The sequence below is a fragment of the Macaca thibetana genome, chromosome 13, assembly GCF_024542745.1.
Source record: "Macaca thibetana thibetana isolate TM-01 chromosome 13, ASM2454274v1, whole genome shotgun sequence".
In the NCBI taxonomy this organism is placed as follows: domain Eukaryota; kingdom Metazoa; phylum Chordata; class Mammalia; order Primates; family Cercopithecidae; genus Macaca; species Macaca thibetana.
In genome coordinates, this window is record NC_065590.1 from 10,518,547 (window position 1) to 10,545,565 (window position 27,019).

At 38.3% G+C, this 27,019-nt stretch overlaps 1 pseudogene; it reads right to left on the minus strand.

Moving 5' to 3' along the window:
- Positions 1-203: 203 nt before the first annotated feature.
- Positions 204-25,454, minus strand: LOC126933820 (protein phosphatase inhibitor 2-like; annotated as a pseudogene).
- Positions 25,455-27,019: the final 1,565 nt, after the last annotated feature.

Here is a 27,019-nt window from a genome sequence, read left to right on the forward strand (position 1 = left end):
ACAGGGCTTTCCTGCACTTCATTTCAGGAAAAATAATTCCAAGTAATTCTTACTGTGTTAGAAGAATAAAGTACATTTGTCCCAGTATACATTATTGCATTCCCTTAAAGCAGGGACTTTGATATTACACTGTATTTGTGGTAAAGTACTAGGCACAAGAATATATATCAGTTAGGCATTTTCAGTCTAATCAGTCTCTAAGGTTATCATTTAATTCTTGGCAATATATAATAACTGGTATGCATTTTGGTACCTAAGTCATGAATTGTGGAGAACAAGAAGCAATGCATTATAGTAACAGGGTTTATATGCAACAATGGCAATGTTGAACAAATCTATGAACTTTGCGATTTGTTTTGCTGTTGGTCACTTGCAGCAGATCCTTAATTTGATTCTTTCGTATTCATGCTTTCTCCATCTGCAGTCTACAACATTTCTTCACCTTCGTCATCATCATGTAAGTCTTTTGAAACTAATTGTCTAGCTAGTTTGATATTGAGTCCTTCATTGTAGTGAAGCTTCCTTTTCATTTCAAATTGTCTTTTTTTCTCATTCTTTGGCTGAGAGGTCCTCCTCTCCACTGCTTGCTTGTTCCCTGAACCCAATACTTTGGTTCCAAACCTTCAGCAGCAGCTAATTTCTTAGCTAAGATATCTGGTACCACGGTTTCAGTGGTTTCTGTATCACTACATGCATCTTCATCATCACCCATTATGCCATGGTAAGGAGTGCTTGGTTCATCTATTTTCATTAAACAATAGTCTTTGTCTGCCAGATGATATGTCACCAGGATGTTCATTTTATCTGACTTCTGGCTTTTTTTACTCAGCTCTTTGTCGACACTTCCACGGGGCTGTTCTGACAAGGCCACCATAGAGGAAGTCCTGGATGTCTTGTTCTTCAGGATCCCCTTGATGGGCTGGTGCAAGGCTGCCATTGCCAGGCACGTGGGCTGTGGGCTTAGGGTCTGCGAAGAGAAGGGTTGGGCACTAGCAGAGACCTGCAAGCAGCTGTGGAGCCTGCTCAGGGCTAAAGTGGCCACACCTGCACCTGCTGTCTCAGAAACAGCTACCAGAGAGGTTGTCAGGACACAATGACCCTGATGCCAGAGCCAACACTGAACTGTTGGTGGCTCCTCACGTGCCCTTAGCTGCTGGCACTTGACCCTTAACCACCTTCACTTGACCTGTGGCTCACAGGGAGACACTGACCAACAGACTTTAAAGTGTATCATCCTCAGAAAGGATGAGTTAAGTTGTGCTGCAGTAATAAGTAGCCCTAAATCAGCAATTTGCCACACAGTTTCTTTTGTTTGTTTTTAAAATTACACTCTATTTCTCTCATGGCCAGCAGGAGGTTTGTTGCAGTTACTTAGGTATTCAGGCTGCAGAGACTCTGACTTTATATGGCTTTTATGATCTAGGTGCTGCAAAAAAATGTTGCAGTTTGTTTGTTTGCTCTTAGAATTTCTGCCCAAAAGTGATACTTACTATTTCAACTCATGTTTCACCATGAAAGCAAGTTACATGTCCATGCCTAATTTCAAAGGGCAGGGAAAGTAGATCCTACCATGTGCTTAGAAAGAGAAGAAGCAGCAGCTGAATTTTTCTTCAGCTTAATTTAAATTCAGCTTAATTTAATTTTAAATTTTTAAATTTTTTATTTTGTAGAGATGGGGTTTTGCCATGTTGCCCAGGATGGTCTTGACCTCCAGAGCACAAGTGATCTGCCGGCTTCGGTCTCTGAAAGTGCTGGTATTACAGGTGTGAGCTACCACACCTGACCTCTGAATTTTTCTAAACATCACTGATGACTACCACAAAGGGTAGTTTTTACTTTGGCTATGAATGAAGATCCACAAACAGGGCAGAGTGCCTAAGCATAGAAATCCCTGGCAACTTGGTGTTCCCTTTCTGTTGACATACTTCCTTTCTTCAGGGAAAAAAAAAATGACCCTGTTTGCATTTTGACATGCATGATGCATGATGACATCTAAGGTTGTTCTACTTATGCCCATCGAGCATTAATTTTTTTAAATGGCTCCTTGATTACATATTGAGTAAAATTCTTTTTCTTTGAATGAGCAAGAAAGAGTGTTGGAAGAAGGCAGGAAAAGAGGCCAAGAGTAACACGAAACAGATGGAAATAATAGAAAAGCAATAACAAAATGGCTAATTTAGACTCAACCTTCTCAATCGTTATTTTTTATGTAACTTATATAAACACTGCAATTAACAGGCAGAGCCAAATCTTTGCTGTCTATAAGAGAAAGCTGAGAAGAGCAGAGGTCAGTGCAAAAGGAAACAAACGAATGATGAAGAAAATTAACGAAGTTGAATGTTGATTCAATGAAAACCTACCTTGGCTACCTTGGTGGGCCTAAATTCTGTTTTTTGTCTTTTCAGGCTTATGCTGTTGCCTACAGCTATTACTGGCTTCTCTACCACTTAGTGGTCACTCACTGACCAGCTTCTCAGATTCTTCCTATGGGCCATGAATCAAAAAATATTTTGAGAAGAAAAGCAATATGCAGATAAATAGGTGCACCTTAAGTACTTCCTTTCTCCTCCAAAATGTGGACACTCAAATCTTTGGAATACCTCAGACGCTCTCCAATTTCTTTAAAAGGATTTAAAATAAATTTGGAAGTATTCATAGTGGGAATAATGTCATTCTGCTGCAATCTACTCCATTACAGCCAGAAGAGAAAATATCTGTAAATGATTATTGACTAGCACTGATTAATGATCATGGATTTGGCCTTGTTGTGAAAGTATTTTGCATTCTCTAAATACAGGTATGTCTATTGAGTTATTTATAATAGTATTAGTAGTAGTAGTAGTGGTGGTGGTGGTGGTGGTGGTGGTAGTAGTAGTAGTAGTAGTAGTAGCAGTAGCATTTGCAATTTAACTTAATTTTGGATCTGTAATTCATTGCTTAAAATATTTAAGAAATTTAGCTTTACAACTATAGTTTTAAAAATACAGTCATTTTGTATACCAAAAAATGCCTTTCACATCCAGGCAATATAATAAAAGGAAGTAGAAATTGCCAAAACTCTCATAGTGAAAGCTTGAAATAGTTGCTATAATTAATTCATATTTCTATATCTCAGACAGTGACTACCTACCTATTAAAATGTCTGTCTGACTTTCAAGAAGAACTGGATGACTAGCAGCAAAATATGATTCAAATGGGAGAAAAAAAATTAAGCTATACATTTAATCATAGGAAACTTAATATTTTTGAAATGTTTCAAAGTTATGCTCATAATCCTAAAGCTGCTAAATATATCAAAAACCAAACAAGCATGAATTTTGAAAGGCAGTGTGTCACCACAATGTTAAAAGTCTTTTAGAATAATTGTTTGTCTCTGTAAGTAAAAAAATTTTAGCAAAAGGAAAGAATGATAAATTACTATGTGAATTGTATGCTGTTGTTGGTTAGTTAATGAAAAAAAAGCAGACTACAAGAAACAAAAAAATGCACATTTTTTTTCTTCAAAAGCCTTCTGTTAAATTGAAAATGCAGCTTCTATTTGATGGTGTCATCAAATCGAGGAAACAATATGTTTCAGTACTAGAGTAAGGAAGTACAGGTTTTTCTCATAGCATTGATTTTCCAGCATTTTATCTGCAATCATTTTATTCTTAACTCACACACAATTGTTTGGTCTGTCAGTTGGTTGATTGGAGGGGCTCTGTGGCCCCCATCCCAACTCCCTTCTGTGTGCCTTAGCAAGTGATATATCAAAAGGGCTTCTTGGGAGTTAATAGCTGACGCTTCTCTTGATTTGCTTCTTTTTGCTGATGTTGTGACCAAATCTTTCAGACATTTGTTTTTGTGCTTTTAAATGCAAATTCCAGTCTGTGGGAGAGAACACATTTTGAAAAATTTTGCCCCTTGCTTTGTGATTTGCATATTAGAATGACTCATGGTCTGCATTTCGGATGATTGCCGACCATGATATGCTCTGAACCATTCCTAATTAAAATGGATGACTTTTACTTCTGGAGTTTTGCTGGGGTTTTCAATATATCCAATTAACTTTTATCTTTGAAGCCAAAATTACAATAAGCAGAACAGTACTCTGGATACTATGTCTGGGCTGTTTGAAAATATTTAGAGATTATTTAGGAAGAGATAATTTGCTTGGCCATGATCTTTCTAGATTTGGCAGAATTTAGAACTTTGCAACAATTTTCAGATTACATACGTTCTCTTGAAGTCGTTTTGAGTAGAGATACTTTTCAGGAGTATATTATGGGTCATTAATTAAGCTCCATCAATGAATGTCAGCCTTGAAATCATATTAAAAGTTGATCATTTTTAGGTTGAAATTGTAGCCATTTTTGATTGAAGTTATAGGTTGAGACTATAGTCTAAGGTCACACTGAATACTCATCTACATAAACACTTCATCACCTCCTTTGGGAGAGCAGGCCATCACCCTATCCCTCCCTCATGCATTTTATCATTTTATTTATATGAATATCTAGAAATATTCACAGGCAAATGGCCAAGAAAGTGAGATCTCTAGAACATCAATATTAACATTTCCAACAAAGGAAAAGTCATTCTCATCCTCTCAGAGTGTGTGACTGACTAGAGAGTGTACTTGAAGATAGACGATAACCAGAAAAGTGTTGCAGACTGGGCCTTAGGCACCTCTTTGATGCCACTTCTGCTCTTCTCAGACTCAGGTGTTTGGACACTTATTCCTGGCTTATTCACTACTAATTGTTCCTAGGGAGCCATATAATTTGCCATATAATTCAAAAGAGGTTTTAGAGAAAACGTAGATGCTTTTAATAACTACAGTGCAACCACAGACCTAAACTGGGACTCTGTCTGTAAAGCAAAACCTGTGGCCATCCAAATCTGAGCAACTAACATCCTGCAGCCACCATATCATAGAGACTTCCGTTTGCCCACGTGTAACTGTTATTGGTGCTTCTCTGTTGACTCTGAAGTTTAGTAAGAATAGCAGTCTCAGCTTGGTGCTGTCTTGGTCCGTCAGTGCTGCTATCACAAAATACCTGAGACTGGGTAATCTATAAAGAACAGAAATTTATTTCTCATAGGTCTAGAGGCTGGAAGTCCAAAATCAAGATAATGGCAGGTTTCGTGTCCACTAAGGGTCTGGTCTCTGCTTCCAAGATGGTGCCTTGAATGCTGAATCCTCACACGGTGAAAGGTGAAAGGGCAAAAGGGCCTAAATAGTTCCCTCCAGCTTCTTAATAAAAGCAGAAGTCCATTATTGTGGGTGGGGCCCTTATGGTTTAATTACTTCCCAGAGGCCACACCTTTTAATATTGTTTCATTGGGGGTTAAGTGTCAACATGAAGTTTGGACGGAACACAAACATTCCATAGCAGTGCCCATGCACGTGCAACTTGGAAGGTGAGAAAATTAACCCCTTTTTGGAGCAAGCCTTTTAGCAATGGGAGTCAGTGGATATTTTTGTTTCTTCTATGAACCGACTATAATAAAAGCTTCAGAAAGGGCCTCTCAAAAGACAGTAACAAAATATGAACAGTCAGGCTTGCTTGTTGTGAAGTGGTAGCCAGCCAGGAAAGCACTCTTGCGTTGTCTCTTCCCATTCCTTTTCTTTCTCAGACTCATGGTGCATGAGATCACACTGCTTAATAAAGCAAAACCACATAGGCTTATGCCTCAGGCTCTGCTCTTTGAATAACCAGCCTAAGAATATTGAAAACAGTTACATCTATAAAACAAATTCGGCACTGTTTTAGATAAATACATTGAATCCATTTCAGTTGGTGCCTTAGGAAAATAGCTACCGGCTCTTGGGCAATAGGCAGCTGTAAAATTCAGAGGTCAAGGGCATAAGAAAACATAATATAGATATAACAACTAAGGCTCTCAACAACAGAACTCAGTGGCAGCAGACTTGGAAAAGTTCTAACAAAAGTAAAATCTGAGAAAGTGTTTGCTCACCTTGAAGGAAAAATTGGGAAAAAAGAGACATATGAAAATGATGTAACACAATAAAGCAAATCAAAAGAGGTGGCCCAAATGTAGAACTGCATAGAAATAAAATTTTGCAGGAAGCAGTTGCATGAGGAGGCTGAGGAGCAGAGAATGAATGTGTGCTTTGTGGAAAGCAACACATTTGGAATCTTACACTGGCTTCACTCCTCCTACAAAAATCTCTTGCAGATAGCTGGCTCAAAAACACCCAGTCATATGAATGGTATTTTAGAAAAGGGACTAGAACCTTTTATATACAACATCTATACAAAGATGCTACCGGAAGGGGAAGAAAAGAGCAGGAAAGAACACCCAAAGAAGAGAATTCCCCAGAAAATTATTGATGTGAGGGAGACCAAAATTACAAAAAATACAATTTTCATTAATTTTAAAGAAATGCCATTTAAAAAGTATACAATGAGGAAGTGGAACTTGGGGAAGAGATGTAAGAAAGCAAGACAATATTAAACACAGCCTAACAGAACTCAGAATAGAAATAAAAACAGCAAACCATCACCAAATCCATACTAAAGAAAATAAATTAAGTAACAGGAATTAGAAACACCCCCACAAAAAAAAAAAAAAAAAAATGAAAAAGAAAGTGTTAAAAAAATATTACAGCAACAAAGAGGGAGAAAAAACTAGCCCAAATAACTTTTCATACTTTATTTTTTTAAATGACGCATAATATTTGTACATGTTTATAGAGTACATGTGATACTTCGTTACCTGCATAGACTATGTCATGATCATGTCAGGGTATTTAAGATTTCCGTCACCTCCAGTACTTGTTATTTCTATGTGTTGGGAACACTTCAAGCCCTCTCTTTTAGCTATTTTGAACAACATGTTTTTGTTAACTATAGTCAATCTACTCTGCTCTTGAACACTAAAGCTTCTTCCTTCCATCTAATTGTATGTTTCTACCAGCCTCTCTCTATCCCTCCCCCTGCCACCCACACATCCTTCCCAGCCTCTGGTAAGTGTTATTCTACTCTCTACTTTCATGGGATCAACATTTTTAGCTGCCTCATGTGAGTGAGAACATGAAATATTTGTCTTTTTGTGGCTGGCTTATTTCATTTAACATAATGACCTCCAGTTCCATCCGTGTTGCTGCAAATGACATGACTTCATTCTTTTTAATGACTGAATAGTATTCCATTGTGTATATATACTATTTTTTATTATCCACTCATCTGTTGATGGACAGTTAGGTTAATTCCATATTTTTGCTATTGTGAATAGTGCTTCAATAAATATGTGAGTACAGGTATCTCTTTTATACACTGATCTCCTTTCCTTTGGATAAATACCCAGTAGCAAGATTACTGAATCATATGGTAATTCTATTTTTAGTTTTTTTGAAAAACCTCCATACTGTTTTCCATAGTGGTTGTACTAATTTACATTTCCACCAATAAGAATTCTCTTTACATCACCAGCATTTGTTATTTCTTGTCATTTTAGTAATAGCCATTCTAACTGGGGTAAGAGGACATCTTGTGGCTTTGATTTGCATTTCCCTGATGATTACTAATGCTGAGCATTTTTTAGATACCTATTGGCAATTTGTATGTCTTTCGAGAAATGTCTGTTCATGCCCTTTACCCACTTTGTAACCAGTTGCACATAATCAGATTATTATTATTTTTTCCTGCTGAGCTTTTTGAGGTCTTTATTAGTCCGTTTTCTTACTGCTATGAAGAAATACCCATGACTGGGTAATTTATAAAACAAAAGAGATTTAATGGACTCACAGTTTCGCATGGCTGGGGAGGCCTCACATTAGTGGTGGTAGGTGAAGGAGGAGCAAAAGCATGTCTTATATGGCAGCAAGCAAGAGAGCTTGTGCAGGGAAAGTGCTCTTTGTAAAACCGTATGACTCCTAAGACTTATTCACTATCAAGAGAACAGCATGAGAAAAACCTGCCCCCATGACTCAGTTACATCTCACCAGGTCCCTCCCATGACATGTGGGAATTATGAGAGCTACAATTCAAGATGAGATTTGGGTGGGGACACAGCCCAACCACATCAAGTTCCTTGTATATTCTCGATATTGGTTCCTTGTTGGATTAATAGTTTGTGAATTTTCTCCCATTTGGAAGGTCATTTCTTCACTGTTGATTTTTTCCTTTGCTATGAAGAAGCTTTTTAGTTTACTATAGTCTCATTTATCTATTTTCGCTTTTGTTGACTGTACTTTTAAGGTTATAGAGCTAAAATATTTGCCTAGACCAATGCCCTGAAGTATTCCCCCTAAGTTTTCTTCTAGTGATTTTAAAGTTTCAGGTCTTGCATTTAAAGTCTTTAATCCATTATAAGTTGATTTGTGTACAATGTGAGAAATAGCAGTCCAATTTCACTCTTCTGCATATGGCTATCCAGTTTTCCCAGAAACATTTATGGAAGAGGGTATCCTTTCCCCAACATATGTTCTTGACACCTTTGTCCAAACTCAGTGGGCTATAAATACGTAGATTTATTTCTGGGTTAGCTATTTGGTTCCATTGGTCTAAGTGTCTGTTTTTATACCAATAGCACGATATTTTAGTTGTATATATATGCATATATTATATATATAAAATATTTATTATATATATAAAAGATTATATATATATATAAAATCTTTGTCTGGTTTTAGTATCAGGGTAATTGATCATCACAGAATGAGTAAGGGAGAATTCAATGAATTCTCACATTGAGAAATCAAGGTATAAATTAAGGAGGAAAACCAAAAAATTCTTCAAACAAATAAAAATCAAAACACACTAAAATCAATGAGATACAGCAAAAGCAGTTCTCAGAGTTCCATCAGTTTTTTGGAATAGTTTAAAGAAAATTGGTTTTAGTTCTTCTGTTCATGTTTGGTAGAATTTGGCATTAATGCTATACAGTCCTGGACTTTTCTTTTTGGGGAGACTTTTTTTTTTTAATTACTGACTTAATTTTGTTACTCATTGTTGGTCTGTTTAGGTTTTCTATTTCTTCCTGATTCAATGGGTAGGTTGTGTGTGTCCAGGAATTTATCTATTTCCTGTAGGCTTCCCAGTTTGTTAGTGTATAGCTCTTGTATTTCTGTGATATCAATTCTACTGTCACTTTTTTGTTTCTGATTTTATTTATTTGAGTTTTCTCTCTTTTTCTTGGTTAGTGTGGCTTTCAGTTTGTTGATTTTGGTTACTTTTCGGAAAACCAACTTTTTGTTTTGTTGATGCTTTGTAGTTTTTAAATCTTTATTTTGTTTGGTTCTCCTTTCATCTTTATTATTTCTTTCCTTCTACAAATTGTAAGTTTGATTTCTTCTTGCTTTTCTAGCTCCTTTAGGTGCACTCTTAGGTTATTTATTAGATCTTTCTGCTTTTTATTGTATGTGAAACTATCCTCTTAGAACTACTCTTGCTATTTATCTCACAGGTTTTTATATGGTGTAGTTTAATTTTCATTTGTTTGAAGAAATTTTTGGATTTCCTCCTTAATTTTTATCTTGACTCAGCAGTCATTCAGGAGCATAATGTTAATTTTCATGTATTTGTACAGTTTAAAAAGTTCTTCTTGTATTGATTTTTAGGCTTATTCCATTATGATGTAAGAAAATACTTAATATATTTTAGATTTTAAAAAAATTTGTTGAGATTGATTTTGTGACATAATATATAGTCTATCCTGGAGAATGTTCCATGTGCTGATGAGAAGAATGTGTATTCTGTAGCTGTTGGATGAAATGTTCTACAAATGTCTGTTAGGTCTACTAGATTTAAAGTGAAATTTTAATGCAATTGTTTTTTGTTAATTTTATGTCTAGATGATCTCTCTAATACTGAGAATGGGGTGTTAAAATCCTTAACTATTATTGTATTAGACTGTATCTCCCCCTTTAGATATAACATTTGCTTTGTGTATCTGGTGCTCTGGTGTTGAGTACATATATGTTTACAATTGTCATATCCTCTTGCCAAAGTTATCCCTTTATCTTTATATAATGGCTTTCTTTGTTTCTTTTTATTGTTTTCAATTTAAGTCTGTTTGATCCAATGTAACCATAGCTACTTCTGCTTGTTTTTGGTTTCCATTGTTGTAGAATACCTTTTTCCTTCTTTTTGCTTTCAGTCTATATGTGTCTCTACATGTGAGATGAGTTTCTTGTAGACAGCATATAGTTGAGTCATGTCTTTTTTATCCACCAGCCAATCTATATGTTTTAGGTGAAAAGTTTAATTTATTTATATTCAAGGTTTTCGTTGACATATGAGGGCTTATTTCTGTCATTTTATTAATTGGTTTCTTGTTGTTTTATGTATCGTTTGTTTCTTTCTTATTGTTTATCACTGCAGTTTGGCAGTTTTCTGTGGTGGCAACATTTGAGTTCTTTCTTTTCCTCATTTGTGCATTTGCTCTATCAGGTTTTTGTTTTATTTTGTTCATTTTGTTTTTTTTTACTTTTGTGTGTTTTCGTGATGATAGAGTCCATACATTTCCAGGTGTAGGACTCCCTTAACCATGTACTGTAGGTCTCATCTAGTAGTAATGAATTTCCTTAGCTTTTTTTTTGTCTAGGAAATACCTTTATAAAAGACAGCTTTACTGAGTATAGTATCTTTGGCTAATAGTTTTCTTTTTCTTTCAGCACTTAGAATATCCCATCTCATTCTCTCCTGGCCTGGTTTGTGCTGAGAAATATTCTGTTATTCTGATAGAGTTTCCCTGATAAGTGACCAGACATTTTTCTTTTGCTGTTTTTAAAGTTCTCTTTTTGTCATTCACTTTTGAGAATTTGACGATAATGTGCCATGGAGAATATCTTTTTTATCTATTTTGGGATCTCTTGGCTGCCTATATCTGTTTACATATCTTGTCAGATTTGTGAAGTTTTCAGCTATTATTTTGTGAAACAGGTTTTCTATTTATTTTGTTTTCTTTTTGCCTTTTGAGACACCCAAAATTTGAATATTGAGTTGCTTTACTGTGTCCCATATTTCATGTAGGCTTGATTTTTTTTTCTGACTGGGTTATTTTAAAAGACCTGTATTTAGGTTCTGAAATTATTTATTCTGTTTAATATAGTCTATTGTTGATGCTTTTGAATGTATTTCATGTTTCATTCAGTTAGTTCTGTAGTTCCCAAATTTCTGTTTGGTTCTTTTTTTACATTATCTATTTCTTTGGTAAATTTTTCATTTATATAGTAAATTGTTTTTCTGATTTCTTTGTATTGCTTTTCTGAATTGTCTTGTATCTCACTGAGCTTATATAATATCATGACTTTGAATTCTTTTTCCAAGATTTAATAAATCTATTTCTCATTGAAACCTATTGCTGGATAATTATTGTATTCCTTTGGAGGTGTCCCATTTCTTTGCTTTTTCATGTTTCTTGTGTCCTTATGTTGATATCTGCACATCTGGTATAACAATCTCTTCTTCCAGTTTTTTGAATTTGCTTTTGTAGGGGAGGACTTTTTCCTGAATATGTATCTATGGTGTTGATAGGGTAGGGCACTTTGACTTGATTCCAGTTATGTGCAGTAGTGTCATCTACATATGTTTTTTTTGGCTGTAAACAGCATCCATGATGTCTGTGATTTCCTTGATGTCTTGTTGGTACTGAGGAAATTCTTGGTAGAGGCTGTGGTGAAGTTTTGCTGGGTACTGGAACATCAAGGTGGTCTAGACCTCAGGCCCCAGTCGTAGCCCAAGCCTGCCTGTCTTTTGGCCCAAGGGTAGTGTATACTGGAATTGGTGTTAGCAGGTTCAAGTGGGCCAATTATTGGGCTTTCTCAGGTTCCAGAAGTTGTAGTGCTAGGCTGGGCAGGTGGGCAGGTCCTCAAGCCCCTGGGCAGTGAACATGATATGGCCAAGGCTGGGGGTGGGGTGGGGCAGGGAACAATCCCGTAGCTCCAAAGTGGTTTGTCCTGGTTTTGGCGTTGGTTATGATGGGCTGTGCTGGCCAGTATGAAGGCCCACAAGTGGCATGTGTGGGTTAATGCCAGCTGGTGTGTTAGTGGCAGGTTGGGTGGGCCCATCCTCATGACCCTGGGAAGAGTGTTTAGCACCAGTGGTGGTGGATAGTACGGGGTGATCCCCAGGATCTCAGATGATATGCTTGGGTGCTGTGGAGCAAGGGTGAGTAGAGCTGGTCTGGTCAGGCCTGTCCTGAAGAACCCTCATTGATTCATGTGGGACTGGCTGTGGTAGGCAGAGGCAGGGTGATCCCCAGGTCCCTGTCAAATGCTTAAATGAGAGCAACAGCATCTGCACTGTGGCCTTGCTGGAGAGAAGAGTGGGGCTGCTTTCAGTGGCAGCAGCTGTAAACAGGCAGCTAGCAGGACACATACTTTGACCCCAGTTAGTGGCTACAAGCATAGTAGCCTTTCTTCGGGGCACTTATAAATGTGATGTGGCCCTGCCAAAGAGGGCTCTGGGGTCATTGTCAGTGACTTTTGCTTTAGACCTTGTGGCCGCAACCAGCAGCAACACCCAGCTGCACTTGGGAGCTGTCACTGGAGCACCAGGGATGTGGAGATGCAGGGGCTTATAGGCCCTAGAGCAGGATGTAGTCTGGCGGGGGCTGGGCTTTCAAAATGGCGCCTTGCTGTAGCTGCCCAGGCCTCAGGGTGTGTAGGACCCAGAGTGAGCTCTGTCTCAGGAGCAATGCCATTGTGCAGTCTCCAGGCAGTCCCGTGTGTAAATCTCGGGCCTCACCTGGGACTCTTACGGCTGAAATCATTGGAGTCCATGGTGAGAATGTGGATCACTGATAGTTACTCATTTAACCTTTCTCGTGTTGGGAATCCTTTCCAGGCTCTCAGTCAGCCCCAGCCAAGCAGGCTGCCTCACTTCCCTCTCCTTTGCCTTAAGTATTTCCTATCATTTCTCTGTTGAATTCCAGCAGTCTCTTTTAGCTGATCTGCTCAAAGTGTGATTATCCAACTCAATATTTTGGTTCTTCTTTTTCCCAAATATTCGAACATAGTATTTTGACGATATACTTCAGATTGAAGATAAAAATAGATATGCATATTGAATTTTAGTCACTTTGTTTTTCACAGTCATATGGGTCAGTAGTTCTGAAACAACTTCTGGGCATTTCAGGATTAAGCAAATAAATAAATATATTGAGGCTAATAGGTCTCAGGGTTCTCCCTGTTGGAGAACTGAGTTAACAAGTATGTAGAGAGCAGACATTAAGATGAACACTGTGGTATGAAGTGGAATTGGAGGTTTCTGTATAAACTCATAATTACACACATGCATATGTCATTCATATATTTCCTAGCTTTCCCTCCTGAAGGGGCCTGGGAGGAATATGCCTTGGTACCAATGAGCACCCAGATCTTGGGTTCTAAATCCCACCCTCTAATAAAATGTCTTGGAGAAATGGCTCCTTTAGAGAAAAGGCAGATCCAATGGTTGTGGCAAGTAAAATACAAGGTGAGTAATAGAATATCCTTTGTACCAGTAAGTAAAAAAGTGATCAAAGAATGTTGAGACGTGCCGCAAGGCCCCAGGAACCAACTTGCAAAGATATTACCACTGGTCAATGTGCAGAACGTGCAGGTTTGTTACATAGGTATATGTGTGCCTTGGTGGTTTGTTGCACCTGTTGACTCATCCTTTAAGTTCCCTCCTCTCAGCCCCTAGCCCCCAACAGGCACTGGTGTGTGTTGTTCCCCTGTGTCCATGTGTTCTTAATGTTCAACTCTCATTTGTGAGGGAGGAAATGCAGTGTTTGGTTTTCTGTTCCTGTGTTAGTTTGCTGAGGATGATGGCTCCCAACTCCATCTATGTCCCTGCAAAGGACATGATCTCATTCCTGTTTGTGGCTGCATAGTATTCCATGGTGTATATGTACTACGTTTTCTTTATCCAGTCTATCAATCATAGGCATTTGTGTTGGTTCCACGTCTCTGCTATTATAAATAGTGCTGCAATAAACAACAGATGTGCATGTGTCTTTATAGTAGAATGATTTATATTCCCTTGGGTATATACCCAGTAATGGGATTGCTGGGTCTAATGGAATTTCTAGTTCTAGATCCTTGAGAAATTGCCATACTGTTTTTCACAATGGTTGAACTAATTTACATTCCCACCAACAGTATAAAAGTGTTCCTTTTTCTCTGAAACCTTGCAAGCATCTGGTGTTTCTTTACTTTTTAATAATCTGACTGGCGATTATTAAAAGTGGCCTTTGCCCACTTTTTTTTTTTTCATGTAAATATGTTTAAGTTCCTTGTCGATTCTGGATATTAGGCCTTTGTCAGATGGGTAGATTTCAAAAATTGTCTCTCATTCGGTAGGTTTTCTGTTTACTCTGATGATAGTTTCTTTTGCTATGTAGAAGCTCTTTAGTTTAATTAGAGACCATCTGTCATATTTTGGCTTTTGATGCAGATGCTTTTGGTGTTTTTGTCATGAAGTCTTTGCCCATGCCTATGTCTTGAATGGTATTGCCTAGGTTTTCTTCTAGGGTTTTTATGGTTTTGGGTTTTACATTTAAGTCTAATCCATCTTGAGTTAACTTTTGTGTAAGGTGTAAGGAAGGGATGCAATTTCAATTTTTTGCATATGACTAGCCAGTTTTCCCAGAACCATTTACTGAATAGGACATCCTTTGCCCATTGCTTGTTTTTGTCAGGTTTGTTGAAGATCAGATGGTTGTAGATGTGTAGTGTTATTTCTGAGGTATCTGTTCTGTTGTATTAATCTATATGTCTGTTTTGGTACAAGTACCAGGCTGTTTTGGTTACTGTAGTCTTGTAGCATAGTTTGAAGTCATTACTGATCAATTCTAGTACAATTTAAGCATCAAAACAAATAATTATAGAGAAGAATTATTATCCATGAAATAAAATGAGAATCCATCAATCACTGATATTGATAATTAATAAGATGTCCTCCTTACTGTAGAATAAAGGAAGAAAACAAAGAAATGTAGAAGGAATGATAGAATTAGGAAATCATCACAAGGCAGTCATTATAGAAATAATTGATTCAGGTCAAAATCAGTGAGCAAAATGTGAGTCTATGTAAATATCTTGTTTACATCAAAATTTCTCCCCTCAAGATACTAACTAATTAAAAAAGGAAAAAATAATCACATTATGGCAGAGAAACCTTTCAGGCATCATATTCCCAACAGCATTAAAATTACCTTTTGGAGAAATAAAGATCTAGTATCTCTTGCTATGATGCCCTGAAAAGATCACAACATCACTTCTGAGGTACTGCGCTATCCTTTTTATGATTATTTTAGAGTATAGTCCTTCTACTTACAAAGGAAAAGTTCCCTGTAGAACAGACAGGTCCTTTAGGAGGATTCCAGAAGAAGGTATTATTATCAAAGTAGATGACAGTTCCATGTGCATTATGGTCCCTGAAGACCTTCTCATGGGGCAAGATGTGGAGGTGGAAGACAGTCATGTGGACGATCCTGATATTATATAGGCCTAGGCCAATATATGTTGGTGTCTTAGTTTTTTACAAAAATGTTTATAAAGTAGAAAATAAAGTAAGAAAATTTAAAAATAGAAGAAAGCTTATAGAATAAAGATAAAGAAAGAAAACATTTTTGTGAAACTGGACAATCAATGTGTTTGTGTTTTAAGCTAAGCATTATTACAAAAGAATCAAAAAGTTAAAGTGTATAAAGTAAAAAGTTAGAGTTTATTGTTGAAGAAAACTATTTTTATAAATTTAGTATAGTCTATGTATAAAGTCTACAGCAGTGCACAGCAATGTCCTAGACTTTCACATTCACTCACCACTAACTTGTTGACTTACCCAGAACATCTTCCAGTCCTGCAAGCTCCATTCATAGTAAGATCTCTATATGGATATGCCATTTTTAATCTTGTATACTCTATTTTTACCAAATCTTTTCTGTGTTTAGATACACAAACACTTAGCATTGTGTTATAATTGCCTACAATATTCAGTGCAGTAACATGCCATACAGGTTTGTAGCCTGGGAGCAATAGGCCACATGATATAGCCCCAGTGTGTAGTAGGCTGTACCATCTAGGTCTGTGTGAGTGCACTCCATGATGTTCACATAATGAAATCACCGAAGGACTTATTTTTCAGAACTTATCCCAGTCATTAAGTGGTGCATGACATATTAGAAAGCGAGGAAGATAAGGATATAGATGTCTTTTTAACTGTAGAACAAAAAGATAAGGAGATAACAAGAGAAAATATTTGAAATTCAGGAGCATCAGTCCAGAAGGTTATCCTACTAGCAAGAGTTCTAGAAAGAGAAAACAAAGAAAATGTAGGGGCAATGTTTATCAAAAATGCTAAGAAGAATCTTTCTCAAAGACAAAAAGTGGTATCTCTTTAAGACGATAGTGACACATACCAGGTAGTGAAAACAGATCCCTAGGGCTAAGGCAATTAGAGAGAAATCCTATATTTTGTTCCCTGATATTTAAGTAAAATCTGAAAATGTCTAAGTGTAAAGATGATCTGGATCATTTCAACGGTAAACAGGACAACAAGCTCAGGAACAAAACAGTGTGCATAAGACCAAGCTATCCTAGGTCAGCCACTCTTATCAAAATCCAAATTCCAGGTCCCAGAAATTTCCAAAGTTGTCAGATGAAACAACTCCACAATGATAGTGGTATGTCACAGGGACACGGGAGGGTGTTAACTGAAAAAACTGCCAAGGGTCAAAGCTGGAACAATTCAAACAAGAAAATAAAGTACTATTGGATTTTAATTCAAAGTGTCAAATAAGTACCCATGAGTCCCTGATGATTTAACTATTCCTAATAATGTATGCAGATATTTTGTTCTCAAAGAGGTGGAGGATAATTCCTCACCCTTTCCTGTGGGCTGCACATGGTGGCTTCCTTCTCAATATTACTGCAAGAAAAGGCGGAAAAAGTGTAAGTTGGTAGTGGAGAAACCTGACACACATGACTTTGGTTAAGAGCAAGGCTAACTTCAGCAGCAGTAAACCATGCTCACCATATGCATCCTTGATATGATGTGGCGAGAATGACACTTTATCTCTATAGTCCTACTCCCCAGATCCCAAAATACAACTCTGATTCATTAAGAAAACATTAGCCAATCCCCCACTGACATTCTATAAATACCTATCAAAGCTGTCAAGGTCATCAAAAATGAGAAAAGTCTGAGAAACTGTCATAGCCAAAAGGAACCTGGGGAGATGTGATGATTAACTGTAATGCGGTATCCTAGGTAGGATCCTGGAACGGAAAAAAGGACATGAGGAAAAACTAAGGAAATCTGAATGAAGCATACACTTCAGTTAATAATAATGTACCAATATTGGGTCATTAATTGTGACAAATGTTCCATAATAACTAATAATTTTAGTAATGGCGACACTCGGTAGGAAATCTCTGTACTATCTTTGTAATTTTCTGCAACTTTCCTATTATTTACAAATTTTATTTAAAAAAACTCAAATCCCATATCCCGCCTTGGTTGCTCCCCTCTCCAACAGGGCGGAGGAGCCACACCTTCCTGTCATGTCTGTTCCCTGAACTCTGCCACCTTATGGGACAGACTCAGTTTTTTGTTGCTATTGTGTCCTGCACACACCATTACTCAGCAGGAAATTCAAAGGACACTAGGATCAGGCTCATTTCTGTATATCTGTTGATGCTCCTAGATCCCAAATCCTCTCCCAAATCCTTAGAGGTCTAATTATTTATTCTTAACCTTTTGCCGCCTTGCCAGGCCTTTAGCTCCCTCTAACCGTAATCACCCAAGTTCCTGGCCTCTGCTTTGACCTCCTTCCTGGCTCTCACAACCTGATTTATTATTCTTGAAATAGAAAGAAAGCATGTTAGTTTTGGAGGGAAACTTAGACTGTATAGTTAAGTCCTTTCACTTTATAAGAAAACCAAGATCCAAAAGTCTCATAGCTAGTCTTGACACCAGAGGCAAATCGAATTTTATTTTTAAATCTTTTGGAGTATATGTAAGATAAAATATTTACCTAGTTTCTTTTCTTTTGGTTTCTAAAGCTCCTATATTCAGAAGAAAAGTGAGTCTGTATTTGATTCATTAGTTAATGCAGCAGAGTGTAAAAAATAGAATTAATTTTGACTTTTAAGCCTTGGTCTATATTTACCTTTAGACACAGAGGCCACATTTTTCTTTATGGAAATGCGCTTCAGAATATTAGGCATTTGAATGAATCATTGACCATGTTATCTCCTTTTAGATGATATGGTAGAAATTTGTAGAAGCATCTAAGAAAGCAATCTAAATTTAGAGTTGTGCTTTGGGTAAGATGTTGCAGGCTCTGAAAATAATATATTTATTTTGGAGCTGTTGCAAATTGTCCCTTGACAATTCCAACAATCATAATAAAAACGGGGACGTCTCTGAAGATAGAGAACAGGTCCAGAGGTATGGAAATTTTGCCTCTTCTGACTGGTCATATAAAAATATCCATGCTGACAGTGTGTTATTTTTTCCTTGCCAATAATCATTTTAGGCCTTTTAGACTGAAAAAAGAAGAAATAAATTCGTATCTTGCTGAAACATTTCTACTAAATACCAGGATGCATTTAAGAAGTGGAAACATACGTGGGATTTGAACATATCACACACAAAAAATTAGGATGACTATAAAAAATACTGATATTTCTCTTCACTTTTCAGTTCCAAAAATCTATAATGTCTGAAGTTTACTCTAACTCCCACCAAATAGTAGAATGGAATAATGATCACTCAAATTTCAAAGAAAAGCACATTTGCACCTCCCAACTTTCTGTTACTTCTTTTGCTATCTAGCATCAAGAAAAAGTTATTCTGAAAATTGTAACCATTTCCTAGAGTTGACCCAGATCATTCTTCCAGTGAATCCATGGATCAAATACTATACAGCAATGAGAATGAACAAATAATTGCTGTAAGTGACAGGTCGGATGAATCTCACAAACATCATGTTGAGTTAAATGAGCCAAACACAGCACATACTGTATGATTCCATTTATATAAGGTTTATACATAGGTAGAACTAACTCATGGAATCAGGATATAGTCATCATTGGAGGATCATTACTCACCCTGCATATCCAAAGCGAGGGCCTCCTTTGGATCTTGTAGTGTTCTGTTTCTTAAGCTAGGTGCTGGTTACACAGTGTGTTATTTTGGCAAAAATTAGTTAAGCTGATTATACTTATGACATGGATACTTCTTTCTATTTGAGTATAACATACTGCAATAAAACGTTTATTTAAGAAAATCAGTCCGAATCCAGCAACTCAGGAGGCTGAGGCAGGAGGATCACTTGAGCCCAGAAGTTCAAGGTTGCTTGAGCTATGATTGTGTGCCACAGCACTCCAGCCAGGACAACAGAGTGAGTCCCCAGCTCTATAAAAAGAAAGAAAAAAAAAATCAGTCAACGGTCTGAAAATCTTCACCTCAAGATAGATGATTTTTAGCCTGTGGTTCTCAGTAAAGTCAATCTGCATTCCATCCAAGAAACTTAAATTATGACTAAAAATGCACGAAAAGGTTTGCCTGGATTTTAAGATTGTTCCTTTAGACATTAGCTATGGCATAAATAACGATGAGGGTCTTTGCTACGCAGTGATCTGAGGAAGTTACTTGCTCCAAATTTTAGCAGTTCTAAGAATCTCACTGCATTCTTTTCTAATGTAGGGTGTTAAAAGCATTTTAGATGTATTGAAGTCAGGGACATTTTGCATAAAACTTGGAGAACTGAATCTTGATTGCGTAGAAATGCTACTGTACTATGGGCCTTATTCATTTCTAGTTCAACCAAAATGAAATTGCTTTGTAGTTGCACTATTTTCTTAAGACAACAAGCCAAATATATAGAACAAGAGAAGGGCGAAAGCATTTTACCGTGTTTTCACTATGTTGATTTCTTAGAACCTATACAACACTTGCCGTGAAATTCACCTTAGCAAGAAGTTACTATTATCTTGGAGACATTATATTTTTTCATTAATTCGACTCAAGCTTCCTTAAAGCATATAAGTTTTGACTTGACATGGTAGTGAATAAAACTGATATTAGCACAAATGGTTATTTAGAGCTAAAAATAGTTCAGATTCTCTATCATTTCAATTTTTAAAAGAAAGGCATTGAAAATTGATCTTGAAACATAGCATTTAGTATAATTACACAGTGTGCATGTTTTAGCACACTTTGAAAATACTGACTGGATATCCTGGGAGCTCTTATCACAGTAGACCACAGCACATTCAAAAATCTGTCTATCATTTGGTTGTTGCTATAGCAACAACCTAGTTCCTGCTGGAGAGAACAGGATCACTGCACTGGCTCCCACAGAACTATAAGCTTGCTTTTCCCCATTGTCCAGCTGTAAGCTGCCATTTCGGCAACATGGGATGGGGGCACACAATATCCTATCAGCAAATACGGTTCTAGTGGATGTGAATGGAGGCAAAGTCTATTTCAATGCCTCTTGTTTGTTTGCCTATGAGTTATGTAATGATACTGACCGGGTAGACGCCTGGTAATTATTTTTGATGTGGTGGTGTTTGATCAAGTTTCCCTATTAAGAGAAGCAATTTGAGATAATTTAAACATAATTTTCACTCTTTCTCTGCCACTGGAAATCTTATGACCATCTCCAGGCTGTCAGAAGACTCCTTTATGCCTGTAGGGGGTTTTGATGCTACCAGTGGAAATTCCCACTAATGCTCTCCAGATGGGATGGGCTGATGGTGGTTTCCAGGCAGGAAACCTCCTGTGAGTGGTTCGGAAGAGGCTCTCTTTGGCATTCCTGATTCTGGCCTGATTCCTCCCATGTTTTCACATGTGGCTTTAATTCTGTGACTCAGAGCACCAGAAGTATGGCTGTCTAGCATCCTATTTAAGAGCTCAGGGTCATAGACCTGAATAAACCCAGGACGCATCACAAGTTTCTCTTTAGAGCTTTATAGATTCTTGCCTGTTAAGTATTAGTTAAAAAGTAGCCAGGAGAAAGCGCTGACAGTGGAAATGAATCTCTGTATCATAGATCTATGCGTTGTGATTATTTTTTCTCCTTTTTAATTTTCTATAAACATGCCAATTTCATAATATAAACTAATTATATCATTTTCTTTAGATTATCTTAACTTTAAACTTTTGATCTTGAAATAATTTTAAATTTACAAAAGAAGTTGCCAAACTAGAACAAACCTCATCACATAGTAACATTTTATGTACCCACAGTACAATAATTAAAACTACCTTTATTAACTGGAATTGTACAGTAAGCAGGAGCTTTTCCCTCCTCTCATCCATCCATCTCTATTTACCCAACCAATCAATCAATCAATTTATCTCTATCTGTCCATCTATTTATATTTGTCTATCTATCTGTATATCTTTGTATCCACATAAGTATCTGTATGTATGTATGTATCTATCTATTATCTATCTATCTATCTATCTATCTATCTATCTATCTATCTGCTACCATCTTTCTTCATATCAGTATAGACTCATGGACATCTGTTTCATTCTATGGATTATAATTCATTTCTGTAATTACTTTCATGCTCAAATTTCCCCAAATTTGGACGTTGGGAGCCCTTTGAGCTGCCGCCTGTGTCTTTTGCTACATCTGCGTCATTGTTTGTGCATGTCCTTAGTCTCTGGCATCTTAAGATGCTCCAGGCTCATTCTGTACTTTCCCTGCCTTAGACCTGGAATTCAGTAATTACCCTGAAGATCCCTGGTTTCTGTTGTTGGAGAACACATTTCTAAAACAAAATCTGACTATTAGGGGAATTACATTCTGTTTTTAAAAAAATCTATCAGAGAAAGCCTTATGTTCTCACCATTTTTCTTGCCACTAACAAAAACTACGCTTTAGAACTGGAGGTTTTATGTAAAAACTATATTTTCAACAGAGAGTATCACATTTATTTGAGAACATCTTTACTACTTCCTTTCTGATTATAAAAGTGATATATGTACATTGTGGAAATTTGTAAAATACAAAAAGATGCAAATGAGGAATAAGTTCCCATTACCAAGTGCTAATCACTGTAGTTTTAAAAAATTACTTACTTTTTTCTTCAGATTTTAATACATTAAAAAAACACAAAATTCTACTGTACATGTTATATATTTTTAATATTTACCATGTTATTAAATAGTTTTCTAAGATGTTCTTCTAATGGGTGAATAATATTACATTGTATAGACCCTATTTCTTAGAAATGTGTGATGTTCTCTAGTATTTAATCCTATATGTAATCTGACAGATATCAATATACAGAAATATTTGGCCTCATCTCTTTATACCAGAAACCACATTTTAAGACAAAAATTATTTTATTTTTTCATAAACTGTCTTATAAGCAGTGTTTTTATTTTTGTTGTTGTTTTTGATTTATTTTGTTGTTTTTGTTTTCAGACAGAGTCTCACTCTGTTGCCCAGCCTGGGGTGCAGTGGCATGATCTCAGCTCACTGCAACCTCTGCCTCCCTGGTTCAAATGATTCCCATGCCTCAGCCTCCCAAGTAGCTGGGACTACAGGTGTGCACCACCATGCCTAGCTAATTTTTGTATTTTTAGTAGAAACGGGGCTTCACCGTGTTAACCAGGCTGGTCTCAAACTCCTGGCCTCAAGTGATCCACCCACCTCAGCCTCCCAAATTGCTGGGATTACAGGCAAGAGCCACTGCGCCCAGCTATAAGTGGTTTGTTTTAATATCTTTTGAATTTGGGGTAGAAGCTTTCCAGAATGTCTGATATCTCTAGCCTGTGCTTACCAGGACAGTTACTACACACTACAACATTAGTTTTAGTTAAGATGGCTGATTCAACTTTGGTAAGTACTGAAAGCATTCTCTTCCAGATAAGAATTTCACAATTATTGTTCATGAAATAAATTGATAGCATTGTGGATTTTACTGTCCGTTCCTGACAAATTTCTCAATGGCGAGACATTTTTTCAATCATTAAAATATCCCTGAAATGGGACTTCCACAGGGAAGAGACTGAAGTTCCGAGTTGATGGGACTTGCTCAGGGTCACACATTTGGACATTCCACAGCCAGGAGTTCAGCCTTCAGGAAGTACATAAATGGATGGCGCTGACGTTACCCATACTTGAAACCAAGTTTTATACAATTAAGTATTTAAAGGAGTGTTATGAACTTTAGGTGCTATAGGAATTTTAAAGAGAGAGTGGTGTATGGATTGCACATTTGTGGATGGCTTCCTGGAGGCAGTTGAATTTATGGCCTTCCTGAAAGACAACTCGACTTTTCCAGGGCAAAATTGCCAGTATTTGTATCATCACAGTAAGAATTCGACAGGTAAAAAGGAATCTTGGAGAAGATTTCGTGAATGGAGAATGGGGGAGTAATATTGAAGAATTTCTTAGGTGATGAGCCTGGTAAAAATGATCCATGATTTATTCTCTAAACAATTTTACTTCAACCTGAAAAATTTTGTCAAAAGATGTGTAAGCCACAACCAAACGTCAAATCCTGAGTCCAAAGCAGCGTTTTCTTTTCTCCTCTAACAATGAAAACTCAACTAAGATCTGAGTTATTAAGAGATTAGACTTGACATATTGTCATATGAATGTTTGGAATGTGATTGAATACCTGTATACTGTGAAGAGTATATTTATTGCCATCAGTTGGTATATGAGTCAATATTCATTTTGCCCACTTTTTTATTTCTTAAAATGTATGTTGTTGGGAGGAAAATACCTCTAAAGGTTTTCATAACATATTCTATATTCTATGAAAATGGACGCATGCAACTGATAGTGTATGAAACTCCGTGATTATGCACTTATATATATTTACAGGCCATTGCTCTTCCAAATATTGCTGAGGCAAAAATAGATGCAGGCTGAGAGCTGAGTGATGGAAGTCGCGTGTCACACTTGACTACTCTTATTCCACAGGATGTGTCTTGGTGTTAACTTTATGCAGCCGTAACACAAAGTGGGTGAACTGCTATCTTCTTGTGTGCCTCTGGGAAAGTCAGGTGGTTCACTTGCCAGGAAGAGGGAAGAGGAGCTACAGGTACCTCCTGTGTCTGGGGGCTTGGAATCCTTTCCTGGACTTCAGAGTGGGTGGGAAGTCTGAAGTTGATGAAGCCCTTAAAGGTGTATGCAAACTTAGGTAAGTTCAGTGAGTGTGGTGGTGGGGAGGAAAATGAATCACATTCACAAATCTGTGTGTGAGTCCAAATAGAGGAGGAACCACAGCTCCTACAAAATCTTGTACACATGGTCTGTGTGAGGTTCTGACAGTTCTCTTGTCTTCTCTTATCTCAGCCTGGCATCCCCCTAACTCCTACCCACCAGCTCCTGAACTTACACAATTGGAACAGAAATAAGTCTGTGGCTCCTGTCCTCTAAGTGCTTATACTCTGGGGTAGAAACAGCCACATGAACTCATCATTTCAAGAAATGGTGCTAGGTGATGAGATAAGGGTTTGTGTTGGGGGCAAATTCCTGAAGAGACAAAAGATAAAAGGCATTTCCTTCTTTACATGCTATGCTAGCTTTCATTTATGTATATTTTTACTTACAGTGATTAATGAGAGGGAGACTTCCTCTTTGAGGGCATGTTGACCCACACGAATATCCAGATATCTGCCTTAGGGAAGCAGAACAGACAGATTCCAGGGGCTCTCACAGAGGAGTCTGACTTCCAGAACAACATGGGGCCCACTCTGATTGGCTCAGAGGCAGACAGTACTGCATCTGCAGGTTGAAGACCTCAGTCCCGTGTCTGGGTGAGCAGGGCTGGTCTGAACTGACAAGTGCTAATTACTGCTCGATTGTTTGTCATTCTGAACAGACACCAAATAGAAGATGAGACTCTGCACACCCAGAAACCTTCTCCTCAACTCTAATTAGCTCCTCCAGAGGAGAGTCATATCAGAGCCAGAAAATCAATCCCTGGCCTGATTCACACAGGCTCCTTGGTGAAGCTCTGGGGAGGACAAATCCGCAGATTATATTTTTATGAGAACAAGGATCGCTCCAGTGGAACACAGAGGGATACAGTATGAACTACTGGATCTGTTCACAATGTGCATTAGAATAAAAACATGTCATTTGAATGAACGAATGTTCTTTGTTCAAGTGTTTAGATAACTGTGGTTGGGATTTAAGCACTTAATAGCATGCACTGGAGTCACAGGTGTTCTGATAAGATTAAGTCTCAGCTCCATGGAGATCAGATGCTGTTGTGGATTCCGTGGCACGTCACCCAGGACGCGTGTGCTGATACCTGGTGTGTTACTGCTGACAGCTCACAGCTCAGTCCCTCTCTGAGAACTGACACAGCTGAAGGAATTCAGCTCACCTACAATTACGCCCAAGGAAATAGCATGTGATCTACGGTATGATGGATCAATTGGCGTGGCTGTAAAGGGCTTTTTCCCGTGCCTCTGCTGGGACACCTCTGCAGGGCCATCCCGCTCCAGAGCTCCCTGTGGAGCCTCCATTTCAGTTGTATCACAGCCCAGTCTCTCCTTCTGGCTGTTCTTGCCTCCCTCACCCGTACAGGAGTTGTTCCTGTGCAAACTGCCCGCTCAGCCTCCTGCATACCAATCTCAAAGTCTGTTCCCGGGGAGCCCAACCTGCACCAGATGCTCTGGGATCAAGCTGTTGAAAATGGGAGGCTGCCACCAATTGTTGATGTTGGCAGGCTCAGTGGCGTCATGGATGCCACTGGCTGTTCTTGCCTTCCAAGTATTGTCTAAGGGAGTGATTTTCAACGAGGGGTGATTATGTCCTCCAAGAGGCTTTTGGCAAAGCTTGGTGATCGACCTGCTGGTTACAACTGGTAGAGGTGAGGGAGTGCTACTGGTATCTAGCATGGAGGGTCCAGGGATGCTGCTAAACATCCCACAAGGCACAGGGCACTCCCCTATAACAAATAAGTATCCGGCCCCAAATGTCTATAGTGCCAAGGTTGAGAAACACTGGTCTAGGGGATTGCAATGAAACAACCTTGGTAAGAGTTTTCCAGACAGATAATTCCCAATGTGAACACCTGTGAGGCCAGTGATTCTAGACTCAGTGTGTCTGAATCTCCTGCGGGGGCTTTAGATGGTCTAGACACCCGTTGCTGGGCCCACCCGCAGAGTTTCTGATTCAGTAGACCTAGGGATTATGGTGGGACCTGATAACTTTCATTTTAAACGAGTTCCAGGTAATATTGGCTCTGTTGGTCTGGGAACTCACTTTGAGAAGCCCTGTGCTATGCTGGGCTGTGGCTATCTTATACCTGAAGCCTAAGATGTCATCAAAGGTGCATGCCTCTGGGCTGGGATGAGCAATGCTTCTCCTGCTGACTTTGCCCAAATGCACCCACATGGCTTTGAGTTTCGTTGTCTTCCATTGGATATTCTGTTTTGATGTGGATTATTGTTTTCCAACTGCACTCCTGTTCACCTTAGAGGGGATGTCTGGAGGGAAGTGTACTGCATCCCTGGGCTGCTCAGGCATGGGGCAGGAGCAGCTGTGTGCATCACTGGTGGTCACTGGAAAGCAACCACGTGAGGATTCAGCTAGGGCCTCTGATGCCATACCCTCATCTCAAGAGGGTCAGCAGAGGTAGGAGGATGGAGAGACAAGAAAGAACAACCACCAGTCATGACAGCATCTGCTGTGAGCTGGCACTCTCAAGGACTGGGGTGAGTGGTGGGCACCAGACAGAGTCACTGCACACTCTGCACATGTATTGCAGAACTGAAAGTAAAATTTAAAAAATAGGCCAGGCACGGTGGCTCATGCCTGTAATCCCAGCACTTTGAGAGGCTGAGGTGGGTGGATCATAAGGTCAGGAGTTATAGACCAGCCTGGCCAACACAGTGAAACTCCATCTCTACTAAAAATACAAAAATTAGCCGGGTGTGGTGGCAGGCTCCTGTAATCCCAGCTACTCAGGAGGCTGAGGCAGGAGAATCGCTTGAACCCGGGAGGCGGAGGTTGCAGTGAACCAAGATCATGCCACTGCACTCCAGCCTGGGTGACAGAGCAAGAATCCGCCTAACAAAAAAAAAAA